Below are 12,688 nucleotides of genomic sequence, written 5' to 3' on the forward strand. Positions count from 1 at the left end.
GCTAGCCTACACTAGCCTAGGCTAAAACATACTGCCATCAATAAAAACACTTGCAGTGTACATACATTAGTATTTAGTAATGCATAATTGGTAAAACAAACTCAATCTTTGCAACTTCAAAGAAAGCTTGCTGTATTACCATCTGGCATCTGAACATTCAAGAGGGTGTGTGTCTAAAACTTAACCCTCCAGTCACCCTTGTCGCAATTCTCTGCAAATAGCCTTTTTTTCATGTGTGTTTGTGGATAGGGTTGGCTATATTTTATGTATATGCCAGGAAAGTATCTCAGTATCACATCTTTGACTCACGTTATAATAATCCATATTTTAAAAAAATTTCAAAAATCACTATTAAGCGTGTGGCATAAAAGTGTAACGCCATCCACTAGGGCTGGGCAATTAATCGAAATAAAATCGCGATCTCGATTCATAGAACTATGCAATCTCATTTCTAATTTTTTTTTTTTTGAACAAATGTTTTTTATTTTCCCTTTTTTAACATAAAACTAGACAAACAAATTACCCAACATCATCGGAGCAATATATAGACTGTACCCATGTAGCTTTCAAAGCTCCATCAATAAACAAATCCAGTAATGTGAACGGGATTCCACTCGGTCAATGTACAGATAATCTGCAATGCGCATTTTGGCTGATAATGTCGTTGCCGGTGGCCGGAGTCTCATTCAGGCCTAATTGTATTTAATTCAATTGTAATGTTATTACTGGGGTATCTATAATTAAAACATCACTTAAATGCAGATCAGGGTTATCCACTGAAGCCATAATGACTCTGACCAGAACCACAGGCTCACAAGCGCACAATAGGCATTGTAGAGCGCAGAGTTGACCTGCTGAAATTGATTTCATTTCAGTCATTACAGTGCTTAATGTCGGGTCAGCTTGTCATTTATTTCTGTCAATGTGCTGGTTCTGTAGCAGGACTGGGTCAGTCAACATCCTTGGCTCCCAGCGCACCGAAGATAGTCTACACGCTCCCTCCTCCTCAGCGGAGTTGTCTGTGAACTTGACAACTTCATTGAATTTATTTATTCTCTAAAAATATCTATAATCATACGATTAAATATTGTTTAAAATAAAATGCTAAATACTATTATTCTGTGTGTCATGTTTCCAAATAAGATTGTTCACAACGGGAAATGCTGTATACGTTCAATTTGTTTGTTAGACCTCGTAATCAATCGCGCTCGTGACATTTCTCAGAGTTCGCTCGGGTTAGACCATTATTTCACATCCCATGGGGGTGTTTCATGACCATATATGGATAATCGTGCACGAGCATAGACGTTAAGAACAAATGGTATTTATCAACACGGAGTGTGCGTAGGACTTGTGCACGCACGGTTGATAAATCCAGATTTTTCTGTGCGTAGAGACATTCTAAATTCTGTGCATAAGAACGAAAATAGAAAACTTTCTAAGCATTGTTGATAAATGAGGGCCGGTCTCTTCCTGCTTTGCCCCCCCCCCCCCGAGTTTGTGGAGCACGCAACGTTGCAGAGAAAGCAACAGATTTAGCTGCGACCAGCAGATCTATAGGTTGCTCCGGTCGGTTGGTCCATAAAATTCCCCAACCTCTAGCAGCTACAGTATTCACCCTAGGAGGCTGACATTTTGCATGGAGGTCAAGTGTGTTAACCGGTAACATCATCAAAACAGAGGTAGTTTGCCAATGGAGTACCAACATCCCATCTATACCACCTATCTTCAAAGTTACTGGTGAACAACTGTCTGTTGTTCCATCGTTCAAATACCTGGGCCCTTATTTATCAATCATGCGTAGAAAGTGTTCTATTTTCGTTCCTACGCACGGAATTTATAATGTCTCTACGCACAGAAAAATCGGGATTTATCAAACGTGCATGCACAGGTCGTACGCAAGCCTGCAAGTACTCCGTGTTGATAAATACCACTTGTCCTTACGCTCCTCGCTCGTGCACGATTCTAAGTATTTGCATACAGAACCGCCTCCAATTAACCATATATGGTAACAGGCCTCCCCTTTAAATTCCACAAGGAAAATTCCTGTCTGTGGAATGTTGGATAATGGCCAAAAGAACGAAGAAGCAGTTGGGCCATCCAGCCAACAGATGGAAGGTAATAATATAATATAATACACTTCATTTGTATAGCACCTTTCATACAGGAATTGTATGAAGGGACTAAACAGGGAATATAACAAAGAATATTTTGATTTGTATTTGAAACAATATTTAACCGTATGGTTTCAACAAGGGAAAAGGTTAAATTACAGACAATAATAACAATTGCTACTTACAATGATACAATTAAATTAAATTAAATAATACAAAATACAAAAATAACAAAGACAAATTAAATAATATAATAAAAAATAAATACTACTACTAATAATAATAATAATAATAATAATAATAATAATAATAATAATAATAATAATAATAATAATAATAATAATAATAATAATAATAATAATAATAATAATAATAATAATAATAATAATAATAATAATAATAATAATAATAATAATAATAATAATAATAATAATAATAATAATAATAATAATAATAATAATAATAATAATAATAATAATAATAATAATAATAATAATAATAAACAAAAGGAAAATAGTCTGAGTCAGATATGGTACATTAGTCAATTATAGAGTATCTACATAGTTATCTGGTGGTATTACATAGTACTGTTGGGCCTGGTTAGATGGGAGGATCACTCAAAGAAGGAAGACACTCAGTCAGGAGGGAGAACATATAGGCTGTTAAAGTAAGAAATGAACGGCTGCCACTTCTTAAAGAATTTTTCGTTAACTCCTCTAAGTGCATACTTAATCTTCTCTAGTTTTAGAAACGAGACCATATCTTTTAGCCAGGCGGAGAAGGGGGGAGGTGTAGACAGTTTCCAGGCTAGGAGTATTCTCCGTCTGGCCAAGAGCGTGGTAAAAGCCAACATGTCAGTATCGTTTGGCTTAATAGGGAGAGACTCAGCCGGTACGCCGAAAATGGCCAACAGTGGACAGGGCTGTATTGTGGCATCTAGTACTATCTAGAGCACATTGAATATCGAGGACCATAATGGTCTAAGCCCCGGGCAGGACCAAAACATGTGAGAGAGATCAGCTTGTGGGCTATTACAGCGGTCACAATTGGGATTGGAGTCTGGGTAGATTTCAGCTAGTCTTGCTTTGCTGTAGTGTACTCTGTGTACCACCTTTAGTTGTATTAGGCTGAGTCTGGCACAAGTGGAGGAGGAATTCACCCTATCCAGTGCTCCCCCCATCACCCCTCTGTCAGTTCCACCCCCAGCTCCTCCTCCCACCTGGATCTCGTCTTAGCGCTTTTGTCTTTGGTCAAGCACATAGTATTTTGATAAATTTAAGATATAAGCCCTTTTTGGTTTGGTGATAGACCCAAGAGTCGTGGAAGCGTGGAAGACCAAATTGGAGACACAAGGAGCTAAAACTGGAGAAAGTGTCACCGTCATATAGATCCTTGAAACTATTTATTCCGAGTCTGTTCCAGCGTGTAAAAGACGAGTCCAGAGTGGAGGGAACAAACAGGTAGTTATTACTAATAGGCCCCAAGACTGATGCTGAACAGAGTTTAAAGTGGCGACGAAACTGTATCCAAATCTTTAGAGTGGACAGAACAACAGGGTTTGAGGAGTGCCGGGAAGGAGAGAGAGGGAAAGAAGAGTAGACCAGAGCTGCCAGGGAGGATGAACGGCACGATTGCGCTTCTAAGCTACACCAGTCAGTTTCTGGGGCTTTCAACCAAAGAATAATTTTATGGATGTTGACAGACCAGTAATAGTGCATGAAATTAGGGAGCGCAAGTCCACCTGACCCCCTAGGTCCTTGTAGGATGGCTTTGCCTATTCTAGGGATCTTTCCCCCCCAGATAAAGGCAGATATTGCTTGGTCTATTGTGAGAAAAAAGGATTTGGGTAGAAATAGAGGGAGACATTGAAAGACATACAGGAATTTGGGCAGGATATTCATTTTAACACATTGTACTTTACCGGAGAGTGAGAGGGGGAGGCTGCTCCAACGTTGAAAGTCAGCTTTCATGTTAGTGATTAATGGGGGGAAGTTAGCTTAAAAAATAGAGTTTAAGGTGTGGGTGATCTTTATGCCCAGATATTTAAAGCCTGATTGTGACAGACGAAAGGGAATTGAAAATTGTGTAATTTGTAAGGCTGAGTTGTTAATGGGGAAACATTCACTTTTATGAACATTTTGCTTATAGCCTGAGAAAGAGCCAAACTGTCTTAACATAGATTTTATGTGAGGGATGGAGGTAATAGGATGCGTCAAATAGAGCAGAAGGTCGTCAGCGTAAAGGGAGACCCTGTGTTCGACTCCGTGACGGGTGATACCACGGAAGTGGGGCGAGGACTTGAGTGCACTGGATAGAGTTTCAGCGGCAACAGCAAACAATAACGGAGACAAAGGACAACCCTGGCGTGTCCCTCTGGAAAGTGGGAAATAAGGGGAGTTTATAGAGTTGGTAGTGACACAGGCCAAGGGGGCGGAGTAGAGTAGCCGGACCCATGAAATAAATGTGTCCCCGAACCCAAATTTCTGCAGAGTCATGAACAAGTATTCCCACTCCACGCGGTCAAAGGCCTTCTCCGCGTCCAGAGATATAATTACCTCAGGAGGGAGAGAAGGACCTGAAGTGTGTATAATATTCAAGAGTCTGCAAATGTTAGAAAAGGAGTGGCGACCCTTAATGAAGCCAGTCTGGTCCTCAGAAATAATCAGAGGTAAGATGTTCTCCAGACGCCTAGCCATCACCTTGGCAATGACCTTTCCATCGTTGTTAATCAGCGAAATTGGGCGATACGATCCACAATCTGTGGGGTCTTTGTCCTTTTTAAGTAGGAGGGAGATGGTTGCTTGGGTGAGTGTATGTGGCAGTGTCCCATTTTTCAGGGACTCGTTAAACATTTCCATCAGAAGCGGGGCGAGTTTGTCACAAAACTTTTTATAAAGACCTGCCTCATAGCCATCTGGACCCGGTGCCTTGCCACTCTGCATAGCATTGATAGCCTCCTTGATCTCCTCAATGTTCAATGGTCTGTCTAAATCCTTAGCCAGCTCCGGGTCTATAGACGGGAATTCTAGGTCATTTAAAAAAGTATCCATAGATATTCTGTCGGGAGGGGGTTCGGATGTGTAGAGAGTGGAGTAAAACACTTCAAAGGCCTTGTTAATGTCTTGGGGTTTCGAGACCATGTTATTAGAGCGATCCCTTATCTGTGAGATCAGCCTGGAGGCTGCTCTGCGCTTGAGCTGATGTGCAAGCAGCCGACTGTTCTTGTCTCCATATTCATACGATAGGCCGCAGGAGTGGAGCAGCAGACCTTCAGCTTTCTTTGTGGATAATAGATCGAATTCAGACTGCAAATCCAGCTTCTTTTTATACAATTCAGGTGAAGGGTCTGCGGCGTACTCACCATCAAGCTGGAGAATAGAATCTGTAAGGTCCTGTAGCCGCTTTCTCTGGGTTTTGTTCGCATAGGCTACATGGGAAATAATTTCACCACGCAGAACCACTTTTAAAGTCTCCCACAACAGTGAGTGAGATATTGAATCCGATCTATTGGTGAGTAAGAAATCGTCAATTGACTTTGAAATTTTGTCGCAAAACCCCTTGTCGGAAAGTAGCAAGGTATCGAATCTCCAGGGAGGGCGATCTTTTCTATTCAGAGTAAGGGAGATGTCCATTTGTATAGGCGCATGGTCTGAAATTACAATGGCTAAATAGTCAACTGAGCGGACAGAGTCTAACAGGGTTTTATCAATAAAAAAATAATCTATCCTGGTATAAGAGTGGTGTACATGTGAAAAAAAAGAGAATGCCTTTAATAGTGGGTTAGCAGATCTCCATGGGTCCACACATCCATTTTCCCTCATAAAGGCTGATAAGGACCTGGACATTTTAGAGAGTGTTGAGGGTCTTAGCAAAGAGCGATCCAAAACCGGGTCCACAACACAGTTCAAATCGCCCCCCAAAATAAGATGGTGTTTAAGTTTGGGAGGGAGGAGAGGATCTTGTTCATAAAACCAACATCATCCCAGTTGGGAGCGTAAATATTGACTAAGAGCACTGGGGTTTGGAATAGAGTGCCCGTTACTATTATATATCTGCCATCCGGGTCGCGTGTACCGCTTCCGCGACGGATTTTATTTCCGGGGTTGCCCTGATTGGCCGTGACGGCCACGTGACACGCCGCGGCCACGCCCCGCGGCAAAATGCTGAGGCTGCTGTGTTTCAATGCCGCTTCCCCACCTCAACGCCGCAGCATTTTTTTTCTGAGTGCAGAGCTGTTTAATCACTTGCCCCACTGCCTTTCACATCGCGCCACGCTTAATCATTTATCATTTAACATTTGAAAGGCATACATTGTTGTCATACAGAAGTACAGAATACTTTTATCCAAAATGCTTCTCATTGTCGCGCCACATCTCCCGAGTGCAGAGCTGTGCCCCACTGCCTTTCACATCGCGCCACGCTTAATCATTTAACATTTGAAAGGCATACATTGTTGTCATACAGAAGTACAGAATACTTTTATCCAAAATGCTTCTCATTGTCGCGCCACATCTCCCGAGTGTGTGTACCGCTTCCGCAACGGATTCTATTTCCGGGGTTGCCCTGATTGGCCGTGACGGCCACGTGACACGACGCCGCGCGGCAACAGACGCGGCCACGCCCCGCGGCAGCAGACGCGGCAGCGAGAGAGGCCGCCGCTGTGTTGTACTTGAACGCGGACTTGAAACCAGCCTATTCTCTACCGTTAACCATGAGAGTTGTATACATTGCATAGTATATTGTATAGCGTATGGTGTATGGTAACTCAGTGGGGAAAGTGATTAAACAGCTCTGCACTCGGGAGATGTGGCGCGACAATGAGAAGCATTTTGGATAAACGTATTGGAATTACGAAATTGGGATGGGAGAAAAATAGAAAAATAAGGAGAAAAAGTTAAAAAAATTAAAAATATTTCTGCATTGGGGTCATGGATGTTGACAGCAAATGATAATAGGGCAATGCAGCCATTACCTTTCCGAGATGTTTTGTTCTCAGTTTGTCATGATGGTGTCTCTAGGTGAAACTGTGACCAAATCCAATAGGTTTGTTCCTCTCTAGGGCTCATGAATGTGCTGTATACAAGCATCGCTTGTGGCGGCTACCATTAATTGTTGTGGGGCCTGCGATCCTTTGGTGTCTTGTTCTCCCATAATTCAAAAGAAGTTGACAGTAGGGGAAGGTGACCAATCGCATACATCCACACACATATCAGCCAATGGGGCACCTACAAAAATGGGTTGGGTATATGGTAGATAATATATCTATATCTGTACATATCATACTCTTACTAGTTATGCTGCTGGCCAGTATGACTATTACCATACTGTCTTTATACGTGTACCACTGTACATATTATATTACAACTCTGTACATGCATCTGATTAGCTCAGTAGTACAAATTTGTATAGTTTGTACCCAGGTTAATCACCTGGACATTGTATAATTGCTGTTGCGCTTGCACTCTGGTTGGATGCCAAATTTATTTTCGTTGTGCTATAATGACAATACATTTGAAGCTAATGTAATCTAATCTAATAAAATTGTCTGTACAAACTGAAGTACTAACCCTTACTGTAGTAGCACCTTTCCACATTATGGACCAAATATGGTGTCACCCATGTCCTTTATTGTACACTCCCCCTGCCTCTCAACAGTCTGGGATAACGATTGGCCTGAAGCCACATGACCATTATTGTAGGTGCCCCATTGGTCTAACAATAAAATCCATTCTCTATAGACCACTGCACTACCGTGTTACATTGAGCTCATGGAGGAGAGAGCGGGGGGAGAAAATGAATGTGGATGAGAGCCTTGACATTAAGTGGTTGTAGCTACGGTTGTGAGGGTGCTGGAGACATGATCCAATAGATATGTATACGCCTGAACACGGAGAGACCAATCCCAAGTCGATCGCACCTACTCCCCAAAACCTGCATGCGCAGATTGATAAACCTAGATCTCTGGACAATCCAGAGAGACTCCGTGGGCAATTGCACATGCAGAGTTTGGGGAGTAGGTGTGGAAAAGTGACTATAGCTCGGCAGAGAAAGTGCCGATCGACCTGGGATTGGTCTCGCTGTGTTCAGGAGACTCAGGCGTAAACACAAGTCTATTGGATCATGTCTCCAGTACCTCCAGAGCCGTAGCTATAACCACTTATTGTCAAGGCTCTCATCCACATTAATTCATTTTCTCCCTCCGCTCTCTCTCTCCCATGATTTGTGTTGCGGTGGTCTATACTACACGTGTCGCTGGAGTTTTGACCTCTTAAGACTCTCTATTCCTTCTCTGTGTACCTCGGACGGAGGAGGCCAGCTCATCCAAGCACTCACCACTGTCTACTGGATGAGTTCTGGGACGTCCATGCAGAGCTGTATAGCTTGCCGGTGGAAATGGTTGTCAATAAAGACAATTTGACTCACTGTGGTGATGTGTTGATGTCTTGTCTCTCACGCCGCGATGCATTCCTACCGCTGTGATCACATTAAAGTACAGGAAAAAAACAATGCTCTGCCCCCTCTGTGCTAACAACAGACCTCTCAGCGTAGCTATTCTGAACTTCAATATACAAGAAAGAGAAAATATATTCTAAAATGTCCTACACAAATGTAAGTAATATTGTCGTAATTTGCAAAAGGCTATAGCCACTGGACTGAATAGGCAAGGCCGTAATCACCATGATGGTGGTATTTAAATGGTACACTGAATGCCCTTTACCCTCATTATGTATGGGTGGGCTGTCCAAGGCATGCCGATTCAGCTCCTTATCTCTGCTAAAGGTTAATCTGTCCATACCCTATCTCCTCACTCTAATGACTTCCTTTAGAATAGATCCAGGAAGCTAACATGACAAAATACTGTATGAAACACCTATGGTAAGGACAAAATAGAAGATGGCTGTAGAAAATAGCTCCCTTTTCCAGACTGATGGTAATGGGTTTTTGCTCTGCTAGCAATCTGAAAATATTTTGAGGAAATAACTACTGACTTTTTAATCAAAGACGTTGAGGCTCATGGCTCCACCGTAACACACATGTGGCAAACATCTGGGTGCCCACCTGCTCTGCTGCCTAATCATATCTATTTCCTAATGTTCTTATGGGAACGCCTGGCCATGTCTCCGTTCTTTGATTAATCTCACCTGGCAGAACACCTGATATTTGGACTTTAACTTCCAAAGTATGCGTATTTAAAGAGCCACTTTGAGGAGGGGGCGGGGGGGGGGGGGGGCGGGTACATCCCTGAATTAATTAACAGCGAGTGGACTCACTCATTCATGTTACATATCAGAGGTCTTACCATGCCATTAATGCTAAACAAAGATGGGGACTCGAGTCTGAGACTTGGACTTGAGTCTCACTTAAGTCGCACACACATGTGACATTACACTCGTCCTCACTTGAGAATTGAGATTTGGGACACGTGAACACATTTTATTCAATTTCATTAACATTGCATTAACATTGAGGAAATGTCTGACGAGCTGAATGTCATTCCCTTTTATTATCATCTGGTGCGCATGACCACAGATCATTGCTGCAGCAATAACACCATGTTTGGAGGGAGCTGTCCAGTAAAGAGTGGTGCTGAAATCCTGTGTGGCGAGCACACCTGCAGTCACTGTGCCATTTGTCATAATAACGCCTTTGTGTAGCCGGGCTCGTATTGCCATCTCTGCGTCGTGTTTGACCCCTGTTAAGGGATTGCCCAGAGTGAGTCTCGAACCCGGGTCTCCCGCGCCGCGGGCGACATTGCAAACCACCTTACCAAGAGGTGAATTCACCTTTTGGTAACGTGTCTGCATGCCTTTTATGGGTGGATGAGTTTACTTGCAGTACCGCTACGTGCCACAGTCACATCACAACTGTAAAAACCTGGGGAGTCTGTCATCCTATGTAAAGACTGAGGTTACAAGCCTAGGTGTCATCTTGGACTCAGACCTGACCTTTAAGTCTCATATAAATAAGGCCATGAAAACGTCATTCTTCCACCTAAGAAACATAGCGAAAGTAAGACCTTTCGTAAATAAAAAGGATGCAGAGAAACTTATTCATGCTTTTGTATCAAGTCGGCTTGACTATTGTAATGCACTGTTCACTGGTCTTCCCAAAGCAACCATTGGGAAGCTTCAGCTTATCCAAAACTCTGCAGCTCGATTACTAACTCATACAAGGAGAAGAGAACATATCACTCCAGTCCTGGCCACTCTGCACTGGCTTCCAATAACTCATAGAATTGATTTTAAGGTCATTTTCCTAACATATAAAGCTCTTAATGAGCAAGGCCCAAAATACATAGCAAATTCCCTAGTTAGTTATCTGCCCTCAAGAACGCTACGGTCATCCACTACAGGTTTACTAGACACGCCCAGAAACCAAAAAAGGATAGGAAGTATGGCATTTGCCAACTATGCCCCAAAACTATGGAACACACTACCAACACACATCAGAAACGCCAGCTCTATTTTTTAAAGGAAAATTAAAAACGTACCTATACAGTCTAGCTTACAAATAGTTATGGCTTGGAAAAACCTGATGGATCCATGAGGCTAGGATAAGCCTTGTGGACCCAACTTTTTAGATGAAGGAACGGGTACATAGGAGACACGCCTCCAGTTTTTCAAAAGTTTTGACACGCCTCAGCTTCTGAGCTGAAGGCGTGTTTTTGCGGACCTCCCAAACGTTCAAACTTTTTAGATGAAGGAATGGGTACAATAGGAGACACGCCTCCAGTTTTTCAAACGTTTTTGACACACCTCAGCTTCTGAGCTGAAGGCGTGTTTTTGCGGACCTCCCAAACTTTCAAACTTTTTAGATGAAGGAATGGGTACAATAGGAGACACGCCTCCAGTTTTTCAAAAGTTTTTGACACGCCTCAGCTTCTGAGCTGAAGGCGTGTTTTTGATCTTAACTGATCACTATGACTTTATTGCTTTTATCGTTATATATGCCTATAATTGTGTACAGCACTTTGAGCTACATGACATGTATGAAAGGTGCTTTATAAATACTTACTTACTTACTTACTTACTTACAACACTTGAAGTCCATCATGACTGTGGATATACTCACGGACCTCCGTTACATTTGGCGATAATAACTTTCGACTTCATCAGGCACCTGAAAACATTGTGAAAGGATAGTGCATATGGATGGCTAACAAACATATTTAGCTCAGTATCAGCTATCTAATGTTAGCTTGCTACTAGCTTTGTAGCTAAGGGAGATTAACTTGATTAGACTGGTGTTCTCTGAATATTTTGAAAAGTTGGGTTAGTGTTTGTTTGCTTGCCACACTTGTTTGCATAGAGTGCTAGCTTTGCCATGGCATGCCCATAAAATGGTTGGGTGATCTTTCACGTTCTGCTGCCACCATCTGCTTGCTAACGTAAAACAGAGAGAAAGACCATGTTAATTATTAACCCCCTATTACAGTTTTATTACCATATAACGTTATTGGCTTATTACCATTACACTGGGTTTGAGAGGCCAGAGGGGTGTCTTAATTAAATTACAGTAGATTATAAGCTGTCATTAGTTGGAGACCCAGTGTAATTATACAATATGGTTGTACTGGTTGTACTTTTTCAACTGAAAAATAGGTTAATAATAATAATCCCAATCTCCTGTTACTCTGAGTAGTGTTAGTCTATATCCACTTTTAGCCACCCTCTTTATATTCAGAAAAGATTATTGATATAGCCTGATAGAGCACCCATTACAACCATACGACTGGAGACTTGACTTGGACTTGTGACCAAAAGACTTGAGACTTGATTTGGACTTGTGACCAAAAGACTTGGGACTTGACTTGGACTCATGACAAAAATACTTGAGACTTGACTTGGAGTTGGGACCAAAAGACTTGAGACTTGAGTTGGACTTGTGACCAAAATACTTGGGACTTGACTTGGACTTGTGACCAAAATACTTGAGACTTGACTTGGACTCGTGACCAAAATACTTGAGACTTGACTTGGAGTTGGGACCAAAATACTTTAGACTTGAGTTGGACTCGTGACCAAAATACTTGGGACTTGACTTGGACTTGTGACCAAAAGACTTGGGACTTGACTTGGACTTGTGAGCATCTCTGCTGCCGAGGCCTGATGACAGTTTACTGCAGGGCTGCGGTACTTTTCTCCTATCATGCGTTTCAGAGGGAAAGCCTCAGGCACCACTGCTCACTGGCTTGCCTGGCTCATTGGTTCTTCCTAACACTGTTCCTCTGACAGCTTATACCAGGGGTTATTGGTGCAACCCGTGGGGACTGCTAATATCTGTGGCAGAGTGGCAGAGAGGATGAAGACGGTATTACCCTGTACTGTACGTTAAAATCAAGCTATACACAAGAGACACAAATCCCATGATTTGCAGAGAGTGATCGGGATGCGGTGGATTGTAAAACCTCTTTAGACCTAAATGAAAACACAAACAGATTACCTTTCAGTGAGATGTATTAGAAATGGTTTGGAGAGTCTTAAGTAAATGATTCGATTTCTTTGTAATGCCATGCATCCATTAGTAGGGCTATTATAAGTGGTGGTGTGGGGGAGGAGGGGGGTTAATATAAT

The sequence above is a fragment of the Notolepis coatsorum genome, assembly GCF_963971535.1.
Source record: "Notolepis coatsorum genome assembly, chromosome: 20".
Taxonomy (NCBI): domain Eukaryota; kingdom Metazoa; phylum Chordata; class Actinopteri; order Aulopiformes; family Paralepididae; genus Notolepis; species Notolepis coatsorum.